This window comes from Panthera onca, chromosome B3 (assembly GCF_046562875.1).
Source record: "Panthera onca isolate mPanOnc1 chromosome B3, mPanOnc1 haplotype 2, whole genome shotgun sequence".
NCBI lineage: Eukaryota > Metazoa > Chordata > Mammalia > Carnivora > Felidae > Panthera > Panthera onca.
Genome location: NC_138344.1, coordinates 88,991,309 through 89,018,165, shown reverse-complemented (window position 1 = coordinate 89,018,165; position 26,857 = coordinate 88,991,309). Strand labels below are relative to the sequence as shown.

Below are 26,857 nucleotides of genomic sequence, written 5' to 3'. Positions count from 1 at the left end.
GCTCCCCTTCCCACTCTTTCTTGAACTTACTCCAAGAAAAGTTCATTCTTATCACTCCACTGGAATCTTTCTTGTCAATGTCATCGGTGACTGCCTGCTGACTGAATCCAATACCCAGTTCTCTGACTTCATCACACTGGACCTACTATTAGTACTCAACCCAGTTTATTATTTCCTCTTTGATGCATCTTTTCCTCTTGATATCCTGGACACCTTCTTTACTCCCAACGCTGTCTCCTTAGTTTACTTCACTCATTCATCAACATTTACCTGATCTTCAAACTCTGGAGTGACCTATGCATTGTTCCCCATACTGCTTTATTTATTTTTTTTCTATTTACAGTCATTTACTTATGTTGTCATCCAATTCCATGGCTTTAAATACTATCTATGCACTAATATCTTTCACTTGTATATTGCTGGTCCACCTTTGTCCTAACCTCTGGATTTATATTTCCAAGTTCTTATTTAATTGGGTAGCAAATGTCGCTCGCTTCTTCTTTGCTTTCCCTCTAGTCTGGTTATATCAGACTGTCCCTCTATCTGTTACTATCAGCCTCATTTCCCCAACTTTTCAGAGCCAAGTTTTTACTCTCCAATATCACGTCCATTTCAGAAACAAATCTTGCAATTCCCACTTTCAAAATACATTCTGAAGCCAATCAGTTCCCACCATCTGCACTGCTATCTTCTTGCTTTGAACGACTACTATCTTTCATTAAAGCAAGTGCTCACATCTGACTTCCATGCATCTTCCTTTACTGAACACAGCACTCACAGTGTTCCAGGTAGAACTAAATCAGAATATGTCACAGTTTGTTTGCTCAATACCTTCAAATGGCTTCCCTTCTAATTGTAAGTTCAATGTAACTCATGTAATTCAGTTTTCATGTTTGCTGATGTTTCAACTTCCACCCTCCTTACCTACTTGCTCCACATCTGGGAAACCTACTTGTTCCACGTCTGCGAAAACCTGTAAGAAAGCTGGCATGCTATCTTGCTATCTCCCTGGCACAAGGAGGACTTTCAAACCTCTCAAGTCCCACATTTATGCATAGGAACCCTTGCCTCAGACCTGTCCCTTAACCACTCTAACACCCAAGCCAGTTGCCCATGTTGAAACCCCTGGGGAACATGTCCTGCACTTCCCAAAAAGTTACACTATGTGAGTAATGAATTCATACTTAGTTGGCATGTGTGTGTGTCAACATCAGTTCAACATCTGAAACAAATTTTGGGTAGGGTGTCTATCCCACTTACACAGTGTAAACCACAGCACCTGGTCACAAATTACTTTTCTGATCTCACTCCCTAAAGGCCTACACTTCATTCACTTCACTTCAATTCACTGGAATCTTTGCTCTCTATATGTTATCCTAAGTAAAATTGTTTCTAACAGTTTTTACACATGCTCTCCACTCTGTCTAGAAACTTCTTTCCCTACATATCCACACAGCTCACTCCTTTGTACTTAAAATCATAGGTTTTCCATAAGAAACCTTAATATTCTATAGCACTTATTAACATCTAATGTAACTAGCACTCTGCTTATTTAGTTTATTTATTATTGGCAAGTCTTATGTACACAGACATTTTCTTAGATTTTGTTCTCTGCTTTATTTATAGCTCCTAGAATTGTGCCTCATATATATGCAATAGGTGGTTAATCAATATTAATTGAATAAATAGACTCATATACACTACAAAAGCTTTATGAATATATTTAAAGAAAACTGAAAAGTCATGAATAAAAAACTAAGATTTTAAAATTTATGTATCAGAAAAAATAGAAAAAATTAGAAAAATACTTTCACTTGTAATAATGTTGACCAAACTCATGTTATTTTAAATGGATTGGTACTTTTTAATTCATTTATTTCAGAAAATAAAGTAAAATATTTTAAACCTAAGCACTAGGAGATAATTTAAAAATTATTTTTATAACATAAAATCCTGTCACTGAGGCCAAAATATTAGAAAAAAAAATAAATCTGTAACATTTAAGTGTCTAAAAAATAAAAACATACACTTACATTGGATAGGTAAGGCAAGAATCTTTTTAGAACAAATATTTGACTGAGCTTTTTAAAAATCTATCCACTCGTGTGATTCAGCCCTGATTTCTGTTTTCCTTCAAGTTTAGAAATGCTTCTGACCCAGTGGTAAGATTTTTCTATAATAAAGCATGTAATTTCCTTTTATTGATATTTGTATTAATATTTTTTGCTCTTGAAATCAAGAACACACTAATGATTTTGCCATAAAAATACACATATCTACATGTGATCTTTTCCAAAGACACTAGTAGAAAGATATAAAATATTTGTCTCTCAGTAAATATTGCTAAAATAATGTTACGTCAATTCCTCCTGTATTTAGCTTTCACATTTCAATGAGATTTATTAGAGAAAATAGAGAGTTTACAATAAAGCCCCCAAATACCAAGGTTTGCCAGAAGTCATTTATGTTGTTGTATTACTGCCAAATTTTAAGTTGTATGAGCGATATTTTACTAATAATAGTCCTGACAACCAATAGTTTATTTTATTACTCAGAGTTGCCATCCACTCCAATTCTCTGTGGCAAACATTTATCACTGAAATCATTAAAGATATTTCAATATTGAGAGGAAATATACTGCAGACACAAAATTATTTCCAAAAATAGACTTCTTGAGTATAATAAAAAAAATCATTGTGAAAATATGCTGTCTGTAAAAGCAAATAAAAGTGTTTTTTTTAAATTTTTTAAATTTTTTTAAATTTTTTTTTTTTTTTTCAACATTTTTTATTTATTTTTGGGACAGAGAGAGGCAGAGCATGAACGGGGGAGGGGCAGAGAGAGAGGGAGACACAGAATCGGAAGCAGGCTCCAGGCTCCGAGCCATCAGCCCAGAGCCTGACGCGGGGCTCGAACTCACGGACCGCGAGATCGTGACCTGGCTGAAGTCGGACGCTCAACCGACTGCGCCACCCAGGCGCCCCAAAAGTGTTTTTTTTAAAGTGTAATAATAATTTGCCTCTTTTTTATAAACAACAACAAAAACAATTATATGTCATTCTTATTGGTTGAAGGACAAAATGACATGTACTTGTATATAGTGTATTTGAATGATGGCATAAAGTATACAGAGACATACCCATCATTCCTATCAAGTGTTGAAAATCACAACACAACATTCAGGACTTTAATTCACTATCTACAAAATGACAACTACTATAGATATCAACATTGAATTATATACACCTTTCCTAAAGGCATTACAAAAAATGTCGGGTGTCAGACTTGTTCATATACACCGCCCTGTAAGTTTCAGAATAGAGGTATAGAAAAGGAAATAACATTAAATTAAGTCTTGAACGTGAGTCAAAGTGATGCTGAAAAATCAGTTTTATTTTAAATTTTGTAGAGCTTTTATTTACTCAGTTTTTGTTGTTGTTGTTGTTTTTTAAATAAGCTCTATGACCAACATGGGCTCAAACTCCCTGCCTGAGAACAACAGTCACATGCTTTACTGGCTGAGCCATCCAGGTGACTCCAATTTTTAAATGAAATAACAAATTCTCATGTTGCATTTTTAACTTAACATTTTAATGTGAGCATAGATAATAGTAAATAAAATTACAATGTATTATAATTTGTTATGCACATATGTAGAGTTTTATAAAAATAGAATTATTTCATAATAACATTCTATCATTGTCTTTTTTTAAATATTTACTTATGTTACTTGGGTTTTCTGGAAGTTCCACCCACAGAGTGAGACTTGCCAACACCATTTCTACCATGTAATTTCACTTTAACAATCTAGAAATTTTATCTTTCTATTTATTTCCATGCTGAAATGATCCTATAAATTATATTTATAAATGTGTTGTTTGTTCATTGCTTGATTCAAATCAGATTGATTTTTCTATTATTTATATAAGGAAGATAACAAAAACAATTTAAAGAAAAAAAAAAGAAAGGAAACCATGCTTTCCCTTTCATGACATGGAGTGTCCATGAGTCAGCTGACAATTCAAGGGCAGCAATTTCCAATCCTCTTGCTTCTAGATGTAGCTACGGTTCTTGACAATAGAATGTAAGTGGAAGTGATATGTGTCACACTTAGGCCAAGTTTTTATGAAATAAAACTTCATAAAAATAGAGAACTCATTGGCTCTGTAATGCCAGACTTATAAGACTAAAAAGCCTGAATCCTTGAGGGGCATGCAAAGGAAAATTTCTCATTAATCAGAAAGGCATGTATTATATTGTTGCATGATTATTAAGTAAAAATATATTTTGTTAAACCACTGAAATTTGCATTTTATTTATTATAAAAACTAGAATTCTCTGAATAGAGGTGGAAAGACATATACACACATGCACACATATATGTACACATGCACACACAATTGTAATCTCAGATGGGAGAAAGAAAGAGTATGGGGAGGAGGCAGTATTGAAGGACAACTGGACAACACTTGCTGAAAACTGAAGGAAAGATATCTTTAAAAATACAGCAGAAAAGGGAAACACAAAGAAGTGAGCTATGCTGTATGTAATTAACTCTCAAGGTATTTGATGACTCCTAAACTCCATATCTATGAGGAAAAATTCTTACAAACACAAAGCAGAGAACAGATGTTAAAAGGCTAAAGATGCTAAAAATAAATGTTGGCAATCTCACAGTATATAGATACAAAAAATTGGAGTCAGGACTACAAAGATAAAAGAACATAACAGGTACTCCAGACCCTTTTTTGAGACTTTTGAAAGATTTTATCTAGGAAAAAAAACAAAATGGAAATAAATCACTTTTAAGATGATCTGCCCTACTCCATTATGCACTAGCAGAAAATTTAACATCTCTGGAGAAAGGAAACATCATTTGAGAGACCCAATTGTGGTAAACACAATATCTGACAGGTAATACAAGTTACAAGACATAATAAATACAAATCCCAGTGACTGAAATTCAGAGGTAAAAGGGACAATTTTGAAATTATCAAACAACAACATTAAGTAACTATAATATAACTATAGTTAATATTTAAAGGAAATATATAAAAATATGAAAAATTGCACAAAAAATCAGAAAATCTATTAAAAGGAATATTATGTTCTTTCATTATATATTCTTAACACCTGAAACTAAATATTCAATAAATGCTTTTGAAAGCAAATTAATAGTAGAAATAAGATTACTGAATTTGAATATATGCTGACATAAAATAACCACAGTGAAACAAAGAGGTTTACAAAAAGAGAGGAATGAAAATAGTGCTATTATTGTATAGACCATGGTGAAATGATTTAACATAATGCAATTGTAATCCCAAAAGGGAAGGAGAAAGAATATAAATCGAAGAAGAAAGAATTGAAGAAAATCTGACCAAGAATATTTTAAAATTTGAAATAATAGATAAAACTATGGATTTTAGATTTCGTCACTATGGGATGAATAAAAATACAAGGAAAAAATACACTTAAAAATAAAATTGCTGAAAATTAAAGACAAAGAAACTATCTTAAAACAAGCCATAGATTAAAAAAAAAGACACTTTCCTTTCAAGAAAAACTAAAACTTTACTTCTAAGCATATAATTCAGAACACTATGGACGTGTATATTTAAAATGTGGAAGAAGAATAAGTATCAATTTAAAATTATATGTTCAGAGAAATTATCTTTCAAAAGTAAAGGAGAGATAAAGGACAATTGCAAAATATAAATACTGAGAAAATCCAGTGTAAACTGGCTCAGTCAGTTGGGCAACAGACTTCAGGTCAGGTCATGATCACACGGGGCTGGTGATTTCTAGCCCGGCGTTGGGCTCTGTGCTGACAGCTCAGAGCCTGGAGCCTGCTTCAGATTCTGTGTCTCTGTCTCTTTCTGCCCCTCTTTCTCTCTCAAAAATAAACAAACAGTAAAATATAAATTAAAAAAAAAAAAAACGAAATGAGATTTTTTTTTCAGACTAAATGGAAATGATACCGAATGGAAATAGAGTAATTCTAGAATAAATGAAGAGAACAGCGAAAGTGGGCATGTAGTTAAATCTAAAACAATTTTGATTGTAACATAATTCTTGTGATGTTTAAATCTATGAATAATACCATGGCTGATTTAAAATATATTTAAATAAATTTGAGGACAACTGCACAAAAAGCAGAAGGGGGTAAATATATCTACAAGGTCCTTACACACATCAGGGAGTACAAAAGTTGTAGGCAGATGTTATTGATTCAAGCATTCATCTTATAATTAATGCATAATTTAAAAAGATCTGTATTGTACTTACTGTAGAAAGTAATAAACACATGAATTACAAATATACCTAAGAGAGGAAACAATGAAGATTACCAAGTACCATTTAATTATAAAAAAGATGATAGGGGCGCCTGGGTGGCTCAGCCAGTTATGCGTCTGACTTCAGCTCAGGTCATGATCTCGCAGTTTGAGTTTGAGCCCAGCATCAGGCTTTGTGCTGACAGCTCAGAGCATGGAGCCTGCTTCGGATTCTGTGTCTCCCTTTCTCTCTGCCCTCCCCCCACTCCTTGTACTCTGTCTCTCTCTCAAAAATAAATAAACATTAAAAAATTATATAAAAAAAGATTATAATGGAAATTAGGGAAAACTGGAGAGATAATACAAATATAAAATAAATCAAAAAGGGACAATTTAAAGTAAAATATACCTATAATTACCCTAAATGTAAAGAGGACTAACCTAGTAAAATACAAATATTGATACACTAAATTAAATGCAACACTCATAATTATTTATAAGGTATCTCAAATATGAGAATACATAAATGTTGATTATTAAAGGATGAAAAAATTATATCATGCAATACCAAAACAAAGCTAATGTAGTTTTATTGGTATCAGATGAAATAGGCTTTAAAGCTAGAATTATTACTAATGTAAAGAAGGCTAGTTATTCCATACTCTATGATGGAAAATGTTAATCCAACAGGAAAGCATAATATTGTCTCATAATATATAAAGTTAAATCTGACATAATGAAAAATAAAATATAGGAATCCATATCATAGTAAAATATTTTAATATAATTTTCAGAGTAACTGGAAAAAAATTTAAAAACTAAATTAAAAAAAATTAAAAACATTATATATAATGGTATTATGTATTATGTGTACTTGAAGTTATGTGTCACATGTATACTTAAAAAGAATGTGTATTTTTACAGTTGACGGGGTTATATGTTTCTGTGTACGTATCTCCATATATATAAACTGTGGATAATTTAAAATATATATAATATTCTATAACTTTTAAAAATGTCTATATTTATTTACTTTGAGAGAGAGAGCAAGCAGGGAGTAGAGGCAGAGAGAGAGAGGGAGAGAGACAATCCCAAGCAAGCTCTACACTGTCAGCACAGAGCCTGACATGGGGCTCGATCTCACGAACCATGAGCGCAAACCTGAGCTGAAATCAATAATCGAATGCTTAACTGACTGAGTCACCTAGATGCCCCTTCCTTAATTTATATATATATAAAATATGTACACAGTGACACAAACAGACACACATATGCACATATGGATGCATACGCATAATCATATAATTCCAATTATAAATCAAAATGGCCATTAGAAAATTTTAAATATTAAACTGATTAATAATAAAACCATCATATAAAAATGCATAGGTTATTACCAGGTAGTCTACTCCTTTGCCTATATTCAGTGAAATTCCATATAATGTAGCATTTTAGCAAAGTTATTCATAATCTCAATCTGGAAACAAGCAAAATGGCTATAGCCATAATAGAGTTGTACAATAAATAAGTTGTAGCATATTGGTAAAATGGAATAGTACAAAGCAATAAAAGTAGTGAAGTTTACACTACATATAAAACATGGATGAATCTTAAAATATATAGATTTTTGCTGAACAAAAGAAGCCAGACACAAAATAATGCATATTGTATGATTCCATTTATACAAATATGAAGATCAAGAAAAACTAATCCAAGTGTTTAAGGACATAAAAACATTTTTTAAAAAAGTCCTGGAAAGGGAAGGAGGGAGCTTTCTGAGGTACTAAACATACGCTACACCTTGATCTCAGTTTTACTTATATGGGTATGTTTACATTGTAAAATGTCATCAGATTTTATACTTGGTACACTTTTCACTTCAACAAATTATATATGTTATACATCTATTAAAATGTAAAATGAATATGTAGTGATTGTAATTTACTCCTCCACCTGTAAAAACTGTAGAATACTTTCTAAAAATCTTGAATCTTTTCAATACATAAATAATCTAAATTGACAGCTTCTCTCAGCTCTTTAATGTAATAATTCGATTGTCTTCTGTCTTCTATCATTTCTGTTGAGAACTGAGATGTAATCCAAATTGTTATTTCCCTAATTTCAAATTGAATTTACTTAAAATTTTTCTCAATACTATTAAAAAGTAGTAAGGACAATGAAAACCCTTCTCTTCTCTTAAAATAAATTATTAATACATTGTCACTCTATGATATATTCAATTCTGACAACTTATAAACTTCTAGGGGAATAATTTCATATGCTGCTATAAAATATCAATTCTAACTAGAATACAACAGATGTCTAATAGCTACAATAATATTTAGCTCTTGAACAAACATCTCATCTTCAAAACACCATGCAAGCATTAAATAATTAAACTTTATAGTTTCCTAGTGCTGTAGATAACATTCATGATAATGTCTGTTTAATATAAAACAGACATATCATTACATTGCTGAGTGGACTCGTAGAGAGAAAAGGCTATCCATTTTCAGAAACTACTTGGTGTATGTAAGCAAATGAGTAAGATTTTTTTTGAAATCAGCGTTTTATTTAAAAATACAAATATTTAAAAGGAAATTAAAAATGCTCTTTTTATTTGCACAAATTTAGAGGTTTCCTCAAAATACTGTTAGAGTGGGATATCTGTATCATATTTACTATGTGTATTTGGTAAAAATAAAGACACCTTAGACAAATTAAATATATTCCTATAAAATCAGAATCCTTAGAAGTACTTTGAGGGAAATTAAATTTATAACATTACCTTGTAAATTTTGCATAAAGTAAAATTTAAAGCAACTGTTTTAGTGTTTATTTGTAAATAATATTTATTAAAATCCACTTAAAATGATTCAAGAGGAATGCTTTTAAATATATGTCATGCACACATAGGTTGAACTGGATATTATAAGCAAATATTTTCCTGGACGGTGTTAAGAAATGTATTGAATAGGGTGGCATCTGTTTCTACCAATTATATGTAGTGCTGTTCAAACTTCCCTTTTCTATTTTTCCAGCTAATAAGAGAATGATGTTTTTCCAAAGACATCTCCTTGTTTTGATCTCATTTCTTCTTTTACCCAAGAATCTTGACACTTACAAATAAGTTGTTTGAAAATCCCTATAGTTTTTGTTTTTGTTGTTGTTGTTGCCTGAACTTATCTATGAAGGCCTTATAATGGTTCAAAACATTTTAAATAAGTGGATTTATTTTGACATAGACTTCTCTAAGCACCTGCAAAATCATAGCTTTAATTGGGATACAGCTGTTGCTGATTGCTATGAAGAGAGGGTGTCTGTGTTGACTGATTGGCTATTTTTATTTAATAGTACACATTGAGTTTTCTCTCTCTTTTTTTTTCAAGTTTCAGTTTTCTTAGGAAATGGTTTAAATGATTAAAGACCTAAAATGGAGTGTCACTTTGCCAACTATCAACAGTAGGAGATGAACTGCTTTCAGTGAATAAACACTGCCAGACACCTGTGTAGAGCTTCTTTTTTGAAGCAAGAGTATTGATCTGAAGAACCAATTTGCTCAATGGTTCAGCAGTCACAGAAGTAAATGTTTTAAACTGATGAGGCATATAAAGTAGTAAAAATGTCAAGGCAGCAGGAATAATTAGGTTTGCTCTAAAAAAGTACGGAAGAAATGGGAATGGTTCTAATGAGTGTTAAATAAATGTGTATTCTGATTCCTTTTCTAGTAAGGTCAGTGAGATGCTTCCAATTCTCTGTGACTTCAGTTTATTAATTGACATTTAAAGCAAACATTTAAAAATTTTTATGTGATATTTACATTTCTACCCATACAAAAAATTTAATGATTTAATGATGATTAGTACTTTTACCATTGCTCCTTAAATAATTTTTTAATGGCTCTAATGATCTGCCCCTTAAACAACAGATAAACATTCAAATTATTCTTCCTTAAGGGCTTAACCAAGTAAAAATATTTTTACAGACACTCTAAGCTCTAAAAAGCAAGTGTCAGGACTAAATTTCTCTAACATCTGCAATTATTTTATCACATGATTTTTAATCCTTTCATCATCAAGTCCATGCTCCTAGACACTCAACAGTTAATAATTTCCTCTTAGAGCATATTACTAAGAAATTAATATAATCCTCTAGAAAATATTGTTTTGGAGTCTATACTTCAAATGATATAGTCTAAGAAATTGAACTATTTTTAAGCATTGGGTGAGTTAAGACCTTCTTACTCAAACTAAATTATCAAAAGCTCTACTTTGTAGTATGACATTTTTAACTGTAATCTACTCTAGTTATCTAAATAACATTAACTTCGATAACATGAAAACCTTTCATTCTATTCAGACCTCATTTGCATATTACTTTTCTCCTTAAAAACTAGCTGAGACAAATTTCTGTAGGACATGGGGGATTTAATTGGATGCCAGAAAATTGAGGAGTGTGGCACATGTTGATGTATAGACAGTCCCCAACTTATGATAGTTCAACTTATGATTTTTCAAATTTATGATGGTACAAAAGCTATACGCATTTGGCAGAAACTGTCCTTTGAATTTTGATCCTTTTCCTGGCTAGCAATATGCAGTGCAATGTGCTCTCTTGATGCTGGGCAGGGGCAACAAGCTGTGATTCCTAGTCAGCCCCATTCAGGAGGGTAAACAACTGACACCATGTATCCATTCTGTGTTTTACTTTCAGTATGGTATTCAACAAATTACACGTGATATGCAAAACTTTATTATATAATTGGACTAATGCATCTGCCAGTTCATTTTGCCTAACTGTAGGTTAATGGATGTTCTGAGCGTGTTTAAAGTGGGTTAGACTAAGCTATGGTGTTCCATAGGTTAGGTATATTAAATGCACTTTCCACTTAGGATATTTACAACTTAAGACAGGTTCATTGGAATGTGACCCCATTGTGCATTGAGGAAGATGTGTATTAAGGAAGAAGTAAATAAAATTTTCAGTGGCAGGCCTAAGGAAAAGAATGAAAAAAAATGCGGAAATATGTCTTCACAGATAATTTTATCAAGTTTTCCACCCTTCCATATGACTAACAAGGAATCTACTCCTCAGGGAGGGCGTAAATAACATGGGCGCGCGCGCGCGTGCGCACACACACACACACACACACACACACACACACACAGGCTATAGAAGTAATGCAAATGGTTTTCTGAGCTACAGATATATCCTTGTTGCTGAAGGGTCTCTGGTCCCAGGAAATTATAAAGAACTCTACTTCTCTCCTTGCCTCCTCTTCTAACATCCTTCCATGATCCTCTGTTTTTGAGCCCCATATTTTGGATTAGCTCTATTATAAAATTGTAGTTTAGCTCTCTAATTTGTTTATCAAGTTATTCATTTGTATATATAAACACAAATATATGAAATAGGGTGAAATTAACAATCATCTACTTACAGTTTGCTACTAATATAATTAGGTTTAACTAAATAAGTAAATGAATAATATGGAATTTTGAATTTTGTCCTTAGAGTAATATAAAATGAAAGCTTAAGTTGGCATGGGGGACTTACATAATGTAATATTTTTATAGACATAAGTACATATTGTATAGAGAATGCACTGGCAGAAGGCATTAATGGAAGTGGAAGACTAGAAAATAAAGTAATAATTTTCAGAGATAATGGTGGCTTGAATCAGAATGGCAAAAGTAAAGATGAAAACAGATGAATTGGTTAGTAACACATGTAAAAGTCAAACTCTGCAAGAATTCTTATGAGAGAAGGGTAGTTAATTTGAGGATGACTCCCAGAATTCTGACTTGGGAAACCATATTGCAATGTCAAACACATAGTTGGATATATGATATTGTGCCCAGAGGAGAGCTCTAGAATTGAAGACATTCAGAGATGTGAAACAAAGCCATATGAATAGGAGCTTCTAATGTAAAGGTGTATAAACAGAAGAGACCCCAAAATAGAGCTCTCTAAGATTTAGATGTCTAAGAGAGGAAACTGGGCTAGGAAACAAGAAGAACAACAAGCAGGAGACTGTTGCATCATGATAATCAACAAGAGTTTGTTTAAAAAAGCAAGACCTGATGATGAACAAACAATATTCCAAGAGATTAAATAAAATGTTTGTAGAGCAATAAAAATTATTTTCCTCATACAATTAAATACAATTTTGTGCACATAACACTACGATATATTGAAAACTATCTCCATATAGTCTTGAAAACTACAAAAATATTGATTTCTTTACTTTCCTCCCTATTTGTTTCCATATTGTTGATAAGGTAAAAGGGAAAAAAGATCAACATGCGTGAAACAACTGACCATATATAAGATCTGAGAAGATCACATAGAATATTAGATGGTCTTTGATCACTACAATGTTCAAAATCTGGATAGTGCTTGACATTTTAATATTGAAATTTAATATTGAAATATTAACTATTTATGGAGATTAAATAATGTAAGTGCCATTGTTTTAAACAGTAGACATTTCAGAATTAACTTAAAATTTTTTGTTTATTATTTATTATTATTTCTTTTTGAGAGAGACAGAGAGAGAGAGAGAGAGTGAGCGAGCAGGGGAGGGGCAGAGAGAGAGAGAGAGAGAGAGAGAGGGAGACACAGAATCCAAGGCAAGCTCCGTGCTCTGAGATGTACACATAGAATCTGATGTGGGCTCGAACTCACAAATTGCGAGATTATGACCTGAGCAGAAATCAGAGACTTAACTGACTGAGCCATCCAGGCTAAAAAATACTGCTATCTGACTTATGTTATCTTTAATAAATCTGTTATTTCAGTGTTTGCCTCAGTAAATGACTTAGTATGATCTCAGCATCTGAGGATAAAGAAGATGTGGTGTGTATATATATATATATATATATATATATATATATATATATATATGTGTGTGTGTGTGTGTGTGTGTGTAAAATGCAGTATTACTCAGCTATAAAAATGAAGAAAATCCTTCCATTTGCAACAACATAGATCATCAACAGAGTATGATGCTAAGTAAAATAAGTCAGACAAAGACAAATACCATGTAATTTCACATATATGTGAAATCTGAAACACCAAGCAAATGAACAAAGAAACAACAACAATAAAACCGAAACAGATTCATGGGCAAAACAGGTTTCTGATTCTAAAGGAGATTAAGCAGCACAAACTTCCAGTTATAGAATGGACAAGTCACATGGATAAAAATTACAGTATGCAGAATATAGTTGATAATATTGTAATAATTTTGTATGGTGACAGATGGCAACTATACTTATGGTAAGCATTTTGTAACATTTATAGTTGTCAAATCACTGTGCTGTACATCTGCAACTAATATTGTGTGTCGACTGTACTTCAATTAAAAAAAAAAGATGCTTACCTAAGCCTGTATTTCTTTTTACTAGGGAGTTCTAAGCCCTAGTTAAAATTTATCTGTAAACAGGAGTACCTGGGTGGCTCAGTTGGTTGTGTGTCCGGCTTCAGCTCAAGTCATGATCTCATGGTTTTGAGTTCAAGCCCTGCATTGGGCTCTGTGCTGATAGCTCAGAGGCCTGGAACCTGTTTCAGATTCTGTGTCTCCCTCTTTCTCTGCTCCACCCCACTCACCCTCTCTCTCTCAAAATAAATAAACATTAAAAAAATTAAAATTTATATGTATATATGAATCACATTATTATTGTTTAAAATCCTCTATGGGGCACCTGGGTGGCTCAGTCGGTTAAGCGGCCGAGTTTGGCGCAGGTCATGATCTCGCGGTCCGTGAGTTCGAGCCCCGCGTCAGGCTCTGTGCTGACCGCTCAGAGCCTGGAGCCCATTTCAGATTCTGTGTCTCCCTCTCTCTGACCCTCCCCCGTTCATGCTCTGTCTCTCTCTGTCTCAAAAATAAAATAAACAAACAAAAAAAAAAAATTAAAATCCTCTATGAAGGCATGTAGCTGGGGGTAAAGACACTAGTAATGTATGACATGAAATAACAAAAGTGTTTTAAATTAACAATGATAATAAAAAGTCTATAGAAACCAAAATTTTATGATAAAGCTAATGCCATAGAAGACTTTCACTGTAATTACGAACGTAGGGAGATGGTTGGTGGTTTCAAATTTTGCTTAAGAATTTGAGCTCAGGTTAAATTCTCAGCCTGTTTGAGGTGAGTTTAACAACGTGCAACTTTTTAGTCTTTAACTGATATAAGCAGAAATTAAAGGATGAAACCAAATGCTTGGATATTCCCATCCCCATATTATTTGGTAAGAAAGGTGAATGATTTTTTTAATTGAAATCTCACTCCAATATTTAAAAATTATATTACTATAGAAAATACTGGATTTTAGTTTTGGAAATAGATGGTATACCTCTTTGGAATCTCTGGATATAATAAAATGCTTTCTCATTCACTTTTAGTTTAAGAGAACTGAGTGTTCATTTATGGATTAAGTTTTTAAATATATTTTCCAATAGCTTAAAGAAATTGCTAAGGACAACTAATACATAACTATTAAATTGAAGGAGAGAAAATGCTTCCTATTTTTAATCTAAAGTTACTAACATAGTACCTTATCAAATTCATCAGTGAATAGAAAAAGATCATAATAGTGACAGACCTTGATGGAATCCAATTGTACTAAGTGATGTATAAATTGCCATTTCCTAGCTGTTAGGCTAATACACCAATTTGAGTCTTATAATAACATCTGTATTACAAAGGCAAAAATAATTCAGTTTCAAAAACTCAGTCTTTTCATGCATGTTTTATGAATCTGTCATTGCATAACTTCTTTCAGCTTTTAAAGTGTTCTTCTTTACCTTTAAGAAAAAAATTCTGACATGTTGATATGCTTTAAAGTCAGTAAGGGAAAACAAGCTAATAGTTATTTAAAAACTGCTCTATGCTAATTTAAAATTTCCTAATTTGTGCTTTGGGAAACTATATGCAAATTAAGGTCATTTTACATTTTGATTCAGCAGGAACATTTACTGTATCAATCTAGATTCAGGATATCTAACATATATAGTTCTATTCAAAGTGTTTTATCAGGATTAACAGTAAAGATTACTGCTGAATCAAAATGTAAAATGATCCTAATTTGCTTGAGCAGTTTAACACATGCCCTTGTATGTGGTACGCAGCTATTGATCTGGGAAATATTTTTTTTTTCTGGAATCACATTAGCAAAAATCACCAGAAGCAGTTTGCTTTCAGCTAGTAAGACCAGCAATATACCTTCCCTTACTATTTCAGGCATATAAAACTCTGTAGTCTATTGAATAATGTAGTCTGCAGGGGTCTTAATCACTTTTCTATTCCATATGACATGTTGCTGGTCATTATATTGATGATATTATGCTAATAGAAACTAATGAGCAAGAAGTAGTAATAATGCAACATATTCATAAGACATTTGCATGTCAGAGAGTGGGAAAGAAATCTGACAAAACTTCAGAAGTCTTTAATGTCAGTGAAACTTACAGGATCCACTGGTATAACACACAGTGATCCCTTTTAAAGTGAAAGATAAGTGATTGCATCTGGCCCCTTCCATAGCCAAAAATGAGGCACATCACAGAGTAGCATTATTTAGACTTTGGAGGCAATATATTCATTTGAGTGTGTTACTCCATTCTGTTTACCAAGTTACCCAAAGAGTTGCTAGTTTTGAAAGATTTAGAAAAAGCTCTGCAACAGATCTAGACTGCCACATAAACTGCTCTTCCACTTGGACCATATAATCTAGCAGATCTGATGTTGCTTGAGTGTGACTGGCAGAATGAGAGGCTGGAGCCTGTGGTAGGTCCTTATAGGCCTCAGTCTCTTAGGATTTTAGATCAAAGCTTTCCTTTAGGTCCAAAGTTATCCTTTAAGGATAACTATTCTGTTGAGAAACATCTTTTGGCTAGCTATTGAATCTTGGTAGAGACTAAATGCTCAACCATGAGCCACCAATATATAATGTCACCTGAGTTGCCCATCATGTACTGAATATCACCTGACCTATCAAGCTATAAAGTTGGGTGTGAACAGCAGAACTCTACTATGAAATAATAAGGGGCTGCAGAAGCCCTGAAGGCACAAGTAAGTCACCTGAGGAATTAGCCCAGCTGCCCACGATCCCTACTCTTGCTTCATTACCTTCTTTCTCCCAGTGACACCTGTTGCCTCATGGAGAGTTCCCTATGAAAATTTGACTAATGAAAAGAAAAGTTGGCCTGGTTTACAGATGGTTCTACATGATATGCTGGTATTCCCTAAAAGTAGATAGCTATAGCACTACAGCCTGTTTCCGGAACATGCCTGAAGGAAAGTAGTGAAGGGAAATCCTTCCAGTGGGCAGGAAAGTTTGAATACTGTACCTGATGTTCATTTCGCATTGGAAGGAGAAATGGTCAGAGTTATGAGCCTATACTGATTTATGTACTGTGGTCAATGGTTTACTGAACATGGTCATTGATCCTGATTTCCAAGGGGAAATTAAACTGTTACTACACAGTGGAGGCAGTCACTGTATGCCTGACACACAGGAGATCTCTTAAGGCATCTCTTAGTATTACCATGTCCCATGATAAAGGTCAATGGAAAAATACAACCCAATTTAGACATGACTGATAATGATCAAGACCCTTTAGGAATGAAAGTTTAGGTCACCCTACCAGGCAATAAATCACAACTGACTGAGGTGCCTGCCAAAGGCAAAGGGAATATGGGATAGGTATTAGTAGAATACCAATTATGACCATGTGACCAGTTGCAGAAACAAGGACTGTACTTTTCATGAGTATTTATTCTTTATCGTTATTATATGTGTGAGTGTGTAACTGTACTTTTCATGAGATATTTCTTCTTTATTTTCGTTACAAATGTTTGAGTGTGTGGAAATATATGTAAATATGTATATTCATATCTTTCCCTCCTTATTCCTTTATAGTCTAACATAAGATATATTAATGATAGTATATATTTTTACATCATAGAATTTAAATTATGTGATATCAAATAAAAGGAATATTTCTATATTTAGGAGTCTACTTTTTTGCTTATCTCTTTTTCTGTGTTCACTTGTCTTACTTCTTAAATTACACATATGCGTTAAATTATATGGTATTTGTCTTTCTCTGACTTATTTCACCTAGCATTATACTCTGTAGATCCATCCATGTTGTTGCAAATGGAAAGATTTCATTTTTTTATGGCTGAAAAATATTCCATTGTATATATACACCATAATTCTTCTTTATCAATTCATTTATGGTTGAACACTTGGTTGGGTCCACATCTTGGGTACTGCACATAATGATGCAATAAATAGAAGGGTGCATACATCTTTTTCAATCAGTGTTTTCATTTTCTTTGGTTAAATATCCGATAGTGGAATTAATGGATCATATGGTAATTCTATTTTTAATATTTTGAAAAACTTAAATATAGAGAACAAACTGATGGTTGCCAGAGGGGAGGTAGGTGGGAGGATTGGCAAAACGGGTGAAAGGGATTAAGAGTATACTTATCATGATAAGCCCTGAGTAATGTGTAGAATTGTTGAATTATATTCTACAACTGAAACTAATATAGCACTGTATGTTAATTATACTTGAATAAGAAACATTAAAAAGAGTGAATATAACCCAAGGACTTTGAATTATTTTCTGGGGAAAAATTTAGCATATTTTTGGTTATATATGAGACATTGTATCATGTTCAATGCAAAATATGAGTTTGTTATTATCTTTCTGTGTGGATTGAGTGTGGATTAAGGAGATCTGCATAGGTGACAAATTAGCAACAGGTGAACTGTCATCATCAATGTTATGTGTCAACTTAAAATCAGCTCCTGCTTGAGAGATTTCAGCCTACAAATTTACATATATATTCATACATTAATATATATGTATATAATCATATATATATAATCAAATATATACACACACACATACACACACATACACACACACACACATATATATATTTAATCAAATATAAATAATACATATATATGTATTATGATTATTAATCATATATACATATATATATATTTATTTATTTATTTAATCAAAGGGGGTGGGAATCATTCTGGTTCTGTTTCTCTGTTGGAGCTCTGACCAACACAGAGATATAGCCAATCTGAAAAATTTGTAACACTGTGTTCAGAGTTCTTTTCGTTGAATACTATGGTATTGAAATAAAATTGTATTAAAACATTAAAGAGCATAGATTTGTATTCATTCTTCTTCGGCCTAATTCTTAATATTACTGAGGAATTCACTATTCACAGGATTCTCCCTACCCCCATCATCATGTCCAAGAACTAAAATATCAGACAGTTGATCATCTGCCTTTGCTTATATTTAGAATTCTAGAAAGAGTGTAGGTGATTTTCCTCTTTCCAATTTTTAAGTTTTTTTTTTTTTAAGAGAAACAGACTGTGAGCGAGGTAGAAGGGAAGAGGGAGAGAGACAGAGAGAGAGAGAGAATGTTAAGCAATGTTCCTACTCAGTGCAGAGTTTGATCTCATATACGTGAGATCATGATGTGAGCCGAAATCAAGAGTTGGTAGTTCAATTGACTGAGCCACCCAAGCTAAGATGGCGGAGAAGTAGGGGGACCCTGGGCTTTCCTCATCCCTCAAACCAAGCACCTCCAATTTTTTAGGTTTTTACATAGTTTCGGTGTTTAATGTATTTATAGATGCTGGCTTAGGTACACATTTATCTAACGAAAATTAGTGGGTCCAAATTTCTGGAGTAACTAAATATTTTTCTTCAGCACTTGGTGATATTATATTCTTATGCTGACTTTACTTGTATTCATTGAAGATACAGTGTGCTAGTGTGTAATGGATATAAAGTATTGGATATAATTTAATATAATATGTCAAATAGGTACAAGGACAAATTAGAATTGTCAGACAACTGTCAAGGAAAAATGTCTCTAAATTATATTTGAGGCTTTCTATAGTTGTGATAATGCTTCCATGCCATTCGCATTGAATGTGGATTTCTATGATCACTGGCAAGGGATAAGCTGAGGGGAATACTGTTCAATATGTTGCAACTTCCATAAATCTTTGTAGGAGTTTATTGATTTGAGTTGTGCTAGAGATACAGTATTTCCTGTCTCATAATACCAGTAGACACAAAAGGTAAACCAAATAATCCATCAAATCCTTTAATTTTTTTTCTGTTATCCAGTAAAAGGTGGATGGGTGGGAGGTAAGGTAGAGTTTTACTATCAGTAATACTTTGTATATGATTTCTTCTATGATTATCAACCCTGGTAATATAGCATATTTGAAAATATAGAATATTTGAAATAACATTGATTTTGGTTTTTCATGTAAGAAGATATGAATAGTCATCCATTTGAACTCTTTTCCAAATTAATTACACAGTTGACACTTGAACAACATAGGTATGAACTGTGCAGATGCGCCTGGCTATTTTTTCGATAAATGATATACAGTACTGCAAATGTATTCTTTCTTCCTTATGACTTTCTTAATAATATTTTGTTTTCTCTAGTTTATTTTATTGTAAGAAAACAGTATGCGCTACATATAATATTCAAAATAAGTGTTAATCAACTGTTTATGCTGTCAGTAAGGATTATGGTCAACGGACTATTAAGTTAAGATTCAGGAAGTCAAAAGTTATGCGTGAATTTTTGACTGCACTGGTGCTGGTGCCCTAATCTGCACATTGTTTAAGGGTTAACTGTATGCCCTGAGCATTGTTTTTTTTTAATGAAGAAAAGAAATAATGCTACCTTTTCAGAAATACTGCATGTAAAGTGACTAACAGAGTTTTGGTACATTCTCCATAACTAGTAGTTTGTTTGTTTTTTAATTGACCATTCTCTATTTTCTTTGTTTTTGAAAGGAAAATCTTTCCTCAAATGTCTTGTCAGTGGAAATGTAACTGACAGAACATAAAAAATAGGTAAACCAAAGGAGGAAATTTAGCACAATTTGAACAGCTTCATTGGCCAACCTAGAAACTCTCTGTCCAATTTTAGGCAGAGATTTATTTAATAAGAGTATTATTTCCTAAGTACTCAAAAAGCCATCACCACTCAATGATCAGTATGTTCGTGTTTATGCATGACCCTGTACAGTAGTAATAAAAAGTTGAATTCTCCATCTATGAGTTTATTTTGGAGGATGTTTCAAAGGTAAAAGATGTTACAGCACAATAAAAAGCAATGTCTTATTTGGCAATCTTTAAGGTCAGGTTATTTATCATAAGCTATTAGAATTTGGGGGAAGACATAATAGCAGGCTCTGTGATTAAATGGTGATAGCTCTTTGAAACAATGAAGGCAGATAGCCAATAAAACTGAACAAGTGTCCCAACATGGTAGTTAGGGAAAAATTGGAGGTGAGGAGAAAGTCACCACATAAAGTATGAGTCTCTAAAATCATTTAAAAGCAAAGACAATGATATCTTTCTCTTAATTTTACTGTAAGAATTAAAATTCCACAAAACATGTGAGAAGTCAATTGTAGTATTACTCATACACACTCCTCATGAAAGTAATTATAAATGATTATGATTATTTTTTAATTAAAAATTTTTTTAACATTTATTTATTTTTGAGAGACAGAGCGTGAGCATGAGAGGAACAGAGAGAGGAAGAGACACAGAATCTGCAGCAGGCTCCAGGCTCTGAGCTGTCAGCACAGAGCCCAATGTGGGGCTTGAACTCATAAACCACGAGATCATGACCTGAGCTGAAGTCAAGACGCTTAACTGGCTGAGCCACCCAGATGCCCCTAAATGATTATGATTATTAGGTAAGCAAAAGGTTGCTGGGAAACAGAGGGAGTTCACAACAGTTTAATAATAGTAATTCATTCAAAACTATAACGCATATACTCCATACCAGGCATTGTTTTAGGGTCTAGAAAGTAGTGACTAGGAAAAGCATAGTTAACAAAGCAGACAAAAATCCTTTCTCAAGGAACTTAAATTTTAATGGAGGGGCAGACAAAGGAAATTAATTAATTAGGTAATTATTAAGGAACGAAATACAGTACCTCTGATGATAATAAATGATACCAGGTAAAACATGCCAGGGAAAAAAGTTGGAAAGGGGCATGGCTTATACATATAAATAAAGAGATTGAAGTTTTCTAACAGAAATGGCAACTGAGCAATGACCTGGAAGAGGTGAAATATAAAGCCAACAATAACACTAATAATAATACTGTATTTAGCTGTATTTTAGCATTTTCTTTCACGTTTTTTTTGAAACTGGCATTAATATACAGGTTACATTTAGTCCCTTAGCTAATCTTTACAGCAGTCCCATTTTCACAAATTAGGAAACTAAAATTTAGAAAAGTAAATTAACTTACTCAAGGTCACAAAGCTAGCCTGTTGTGAAGTTGGAATTTGAACCTAAGATTATTAGACCGAAGTCTATGCTGCTAACAAATGCAGCACACTTCGATAAGAGAATCAGACTTAAAAAACATAAAACTTCCTCAGCCTTTTCATATATGGATATCTGTGTTGAAAACTCAGAAAAAAAGGCAATCTTCATATGTTTCCTATGGATGTGACATTTCCTATTTGAGAAATTTGCTTAGCTCTACCTTGCAATTTCTTTGGCTTTATTCTTTTTACAAAGCATCATACTACCTCATAAAAACAAACAAATGAACAACACAAACCAAAAACTTCTGAAAGACTGAATATCTTCCTTCCTTCCAGTTCTTCCCATCATGTTCTTTGTTTCTTTACCTGTGACTATTAGGAGAAAAAGCTGATTATATAAGGAGACTATTCTTTCCTAAAACTCCACAGAACTGAATGGCTCAATTGGAAAGTTGTAGAATATATATATTTTTTTCTTCTCTGGACTGTGAGGACCCAATTAATTATTGATTGAGGAATTTTAATTTAACTCAGAAATGCTGAAATGTTGGTATCTACCCCTAGGCTTATTTCAAAGGTAATCATTTTAAAATGCAAATTTTCCATCAATATGTTAGGAACATGACTAAATATCTGTTAATGAATGGACAAAATGTAATATGTTCCAATGTGAGGCAGGTTACAAAATTACATTATGATTTAATGTTGATAGCGAATTACATCTAATAATAATGACAATTGGGAACCAGAAAATAACATTACTTGATGAAAATTAGATGACCCCTTATAAATAAATCATATTTAAACATTTATATTAAAGGCATGAAATATTTGTTCATGACATTGTTGCTGTAAATATTTTTCTATTAATCTTGTAATGATCGTGACATTGGATTATAAATTATACTGAAGTTTGGCATTACTAATTTTTGTTTGCAAAATAATACTATTTCCAAATGAGGGAAATAAATTCTTAGTGAGTTCAAATTTGATAGTTTGGCATCTCTGTTTTGCAGCAGGCTGGAGCTGAGCAGCACTGTGTCCCCCAGAAGTTCCCACCTGTGGCTTGGGAGTCTATCCATACGAGACCCAGACATGAGGACCCATCCCAGAAAGCCTGAATGTCCAGACATGAGGCATGTGCATGCACATTTGTCATGCATCTAGGCCCTACAGGACTGTGTGGATAAGAGCCACCCCCACCCACCAGTCCATCTCTCTGTCACCAGCATAACCCACACTGCACTTCTGATGCAGTGCCTGGAAAGGTTCTTATAGGCAGCATTAAGCAGAATTTAGAAGGTTTTGCATTTTGTAGTATATATCAAATATGGCAGATCTCAGAATAAAACTTCTTAAAATACGCCATAATGAGGATGCAACATTGCCTGTGTTGTTTGTTATTGTTGTTTTTTTTTTAAATGTCCTCACTGAAATGATGTTATCAGTATGCGATGAATTTACGTTTCATAGTACTATATGATACTTTCACCCAGGAAGGTTTCACACTTGCCAGGTATGGTGCCTTGAATGGTAGCCCCCAAGGTAGGTCCATGCCAAATCCCTGGAATATATAAATGTTCCCTTATTTGGAAAAAGATTATTCACAGATGGAAATAAATTAAGAATGCTGAGATGATGAGATCATTGTGGATTATGCAAGTCAGTCCTGAATCCAATGGCAGCTGTCCTTCTGGAAGACACACAAAGGAGAGACACACAGAAGAGGAAGTGGCAATGGAAATATTTGATTGATATGGCCACAAGCCAAGGAAGCAAAGGGATGCCAACAGCTGCCAGAAGCCAGAAGAGGCAAGGAAGGATTCTACCCTACATTAGCCTTCAGAATAATGAGAAAATAAACTTACATTGTTTTAAGCTGCCAAATTTGTGGTAACTTATTATAGCAACCACAGGACCTTAACACAAGTTCTCAAACTTCAGGTACACATCTTTCATCCCTTGGAGTTAAGGAAGCCTCTTTCCTTAGCTTCCCACTATTGCCAAAATGGGCTAACAATAGGACTACATGTAAAACTGAAACTATGGACTAGAAATCTTCCTGAGTTATGATGGGGTTACATTGCACTAAACCCTTTACAAGTTGAAAATATCCTAATTCAAAAATGCATTGAGGGGCGCCTGGGTGGCTTGGTCGGTTAAGCGTCCGACTTTGGCTCAGGTCGTGATCTCACGGCCCGTGAGTTCGAGCCCCGCGTCGGGCTCTGTGCTGACAGCTCAGAGCCTGGAGCCTGTTTCAGGTTCTGTGTCTCCCTCTGTCTCTGCCCCTCCCCTGTTCATGCTCTGTCTCTCTCTGTCTCAAAAATAAATAAACGTTGAAAAAAAATTTTTTAAAAAATGCATTGAATACGCCTGGCCTACTGAATGTCATAGCTTAGTCTAGCCTAACTTAAACATGCTCAGAACACTTAGATTAGTTTACAGTTTGGCAAATTCATCTAACACCAAGCCTATTTTATAATAAAGTGTTGAATATCTCATGTAAGTTATTGAATACTCTACTGAAAGTGAAAAAACAGAATGGCTGGATGGGTACAGAATGGTTGTAGGTATATGGTTGTTTGTTCTTGTGATCATGTGGCTGACTGAGAGCTGTAGCTCACTGCCACTGCCCATAAGACACTATCTGCATACTACTAGTTCAGGAAATCATCAAATTTCAAAATTTGAAATGCAGTTTCTACTAAGTGAGTGTTGTTTTCACACCATCATAAAAAAAAAAAACAACTGCAAACTGAACCATCCTAAGTTGGGGACTGTCTGTAGTTATCTTCAATAATTGTCTAATTACTGCCACTATGAGTGTCCAATCTGCTGGTAGCAGAGAGCATGTGTGGCGGCCTTTTATATGGAAACATTGCTCAAGGAGGCTAGTTAGCCATTAAGTGTCATGGAGATTAAAATGGGGCCTTTTTAGGAACATTGTGATCCATCCTTACAAGAATAGAGACCTACTCTGGATTTGTGTTTACCTTCCTTGCCCAGAGGCCCCCTACAGCATTATTGTCTCATTACTTACAAAATGAATAATATCATCATGGAATTCCACACGATATTGACTCATATAAAAGAAGAGTTAGGACAATGGGTTCTTGACAATGCTATCATATAATCTTACCATATGCCATGTGCATATTCTCATATACAATACCCAAAGGCAGTTGATCATAATACAATGGCCTGATAAAGGTCCAGCAAAGATGTTGCTTCAGGGATAACTCCCTTCAGTGTTGGTTTATGGTCTTTTAAGATGTGGTATATTTGCCAAATAATTGCTAATATATGGCTCTGGAATAAACAGGTGAAGGAGCCGGGAGAGGGAGGTAGTCCTGATGCCACACCATTACTCCCACTGACACACTTCTTGAATTTGTTTTGCATTCCCACACCTTAGAGTCAACATGACTGAGTTGATTATTTCCACAAAATACATTGTTCTTTCAAAGGTCAACTGAATATTCCACTAAACTTAAAGTTGAGACTATCTAATGGATACATTGGGTACTCTAACCCAGCTGACTGAGAGATTACTGTACCAACAAACAAAAAGGCCTATTCTTGAACTCAGGGATTAATGGATGTGGCTCTTGGCATTTCCATACACAGTGATGATGGCAAATGGGCAATTTTAAAGAACTGTTGCTTAATAAACGTAAGGAACCTAAAGCTTAAGGTAATTCAGAGATAAAACTGTGTCTCAGTACCAGACAAGCCAATCAAACTTCAGATCAAGAATGAGAAAAACTAGAGGGGCACCTGGGTGGCTCAGTCAGTTAAGCATCCGACTTCGGCTCAGGTCATGATCTCGTGGTCTGTGAGTTCAAGCCCCGCGTCGGGTTCTGTGCTGACAGCTCAGAGCCTGGAGCCTGTTTCAGATTCTGTGTCTCCCTCTCTCTCTGACCCTCCCCCGTTCATGCTCTGTCTCTCTCTGTCTCAAAAATAAATAAATGTTAAAAAAAAAATTTAAAAAAAAAGAACGAGAAAAACTAGAGAACAGTAAAGGAATAATGTGACAAATATCAGTTATGGCTTTGGGATGAGCTGCAGAGACATGAGCTACAGCTACCAAATATGTGTAGTTTTCATAAATTGAGGCTGAGGACCACTTTGTACATAATTACTTGTACTTTTATCCTTGCCCTGGGTAGGAAGAGAGCATCTTGTTTCCATGAATTATAGGCATCCTATTGTAATACGGGAGCTAAATGTAATGGAAGAGCAAATAGGAATTCGTGTGATGAAAGAAATGAACTATGTCAGAAACTTCTTTCTGCATAGGGCAAATGAATAAACATATTATATTCAGGACACAAAGTTTTCATTGTGGGAGAAGGATGATGTAAATGTGAAATGGGGAAAGAAGAGAAAAAATCATGCGGTGCTGGATTCAGTGTACAGTATCAGTAGGAACTTGCAATTTTTTACAAAAACATTTTCCTAGTTCTATTTTCTGAATTATTCTATATAATGTCACTCATGAATTAGCATACCTAGTGTCTAGAATTGGTATCTAAATATTATTCCCTACTTAATAAATGGCTGATCCCAGGCCTTGGGCAGGGAAAGTATGAGGGAGTCTGGCACAACATATTTTGCTAGAAAGTAAGATAGTATTCAAAGAATAGGAACATGACAAAATGAAATGATACTCTTGTTGCCCAAATTTGTAACAACCATTAAGATAATGTTCTTTACCCAAATGTCCAAACATAATGTTAGTAATGAATTAAAATTAAAAAAAAAATGAACAAGTGGAATCCATGAATCCACAACAATATAAATATATAGGAAAAGTTATTTCCTAAAATAAAATACAAACTAAATAAATGTAGAAGTAATGGTGGAATTAAGTTATCATCAATTGTCACAGGCACCTGAGAGGCTCAGCTGGTTAAGCGTCTGACTCTTGATTTTGGCTCAGGTCATGATATCACATTTCATGAGTTTGAGCCCCACATCAGGCTCTGTGCTGACAGCATGGAGCCTACTTAGGATTCTCTCTTTCCTTCTTTCTCTGCCCCTCCCCTGCTCATGCTCTCTCTATCTAAAATAAATAAAATTTAAAAAAAGCAGGAAGATAATCACCAATTGTCAACTAACAAAAATAATTCAGACAATACTCATTCTATCAATAATTGATGACGTTTGTTTGGGTGATAGTGGGGATCATGGAGTCCGGACCCAATGCC

General features: G+C 33.8%; 1 long non-coding RNA gene across 2 annotated transcripts in view; it reads left to right on the top strand.

The window, feature by feature from the left end:
• Positions 1–24,006, top strand: part of LOC132669584 (uncharacterized) — an 83,333-nt gene extending 59,327 nt beyond the window's left edge. Inside the window, exons 2-3 of one of the 2 annotated variants that reach the window (XR_009606194.3) lie at positions 20,868–21,061; positions 22,664–24,006. This is a non-coding gene — a long non-coding RNA (uncharacterized LOC132669584). The remainder of the gene's footprint in view (positions 1–20,867; positions 21,062–22,663) is intronic. The other variant, XR_009606193.3, reaches the window with a different exon arrangement.
• The last annotated feature ends 2,851 nt before the right edge of the window (positions 24,007–26,857 follow it).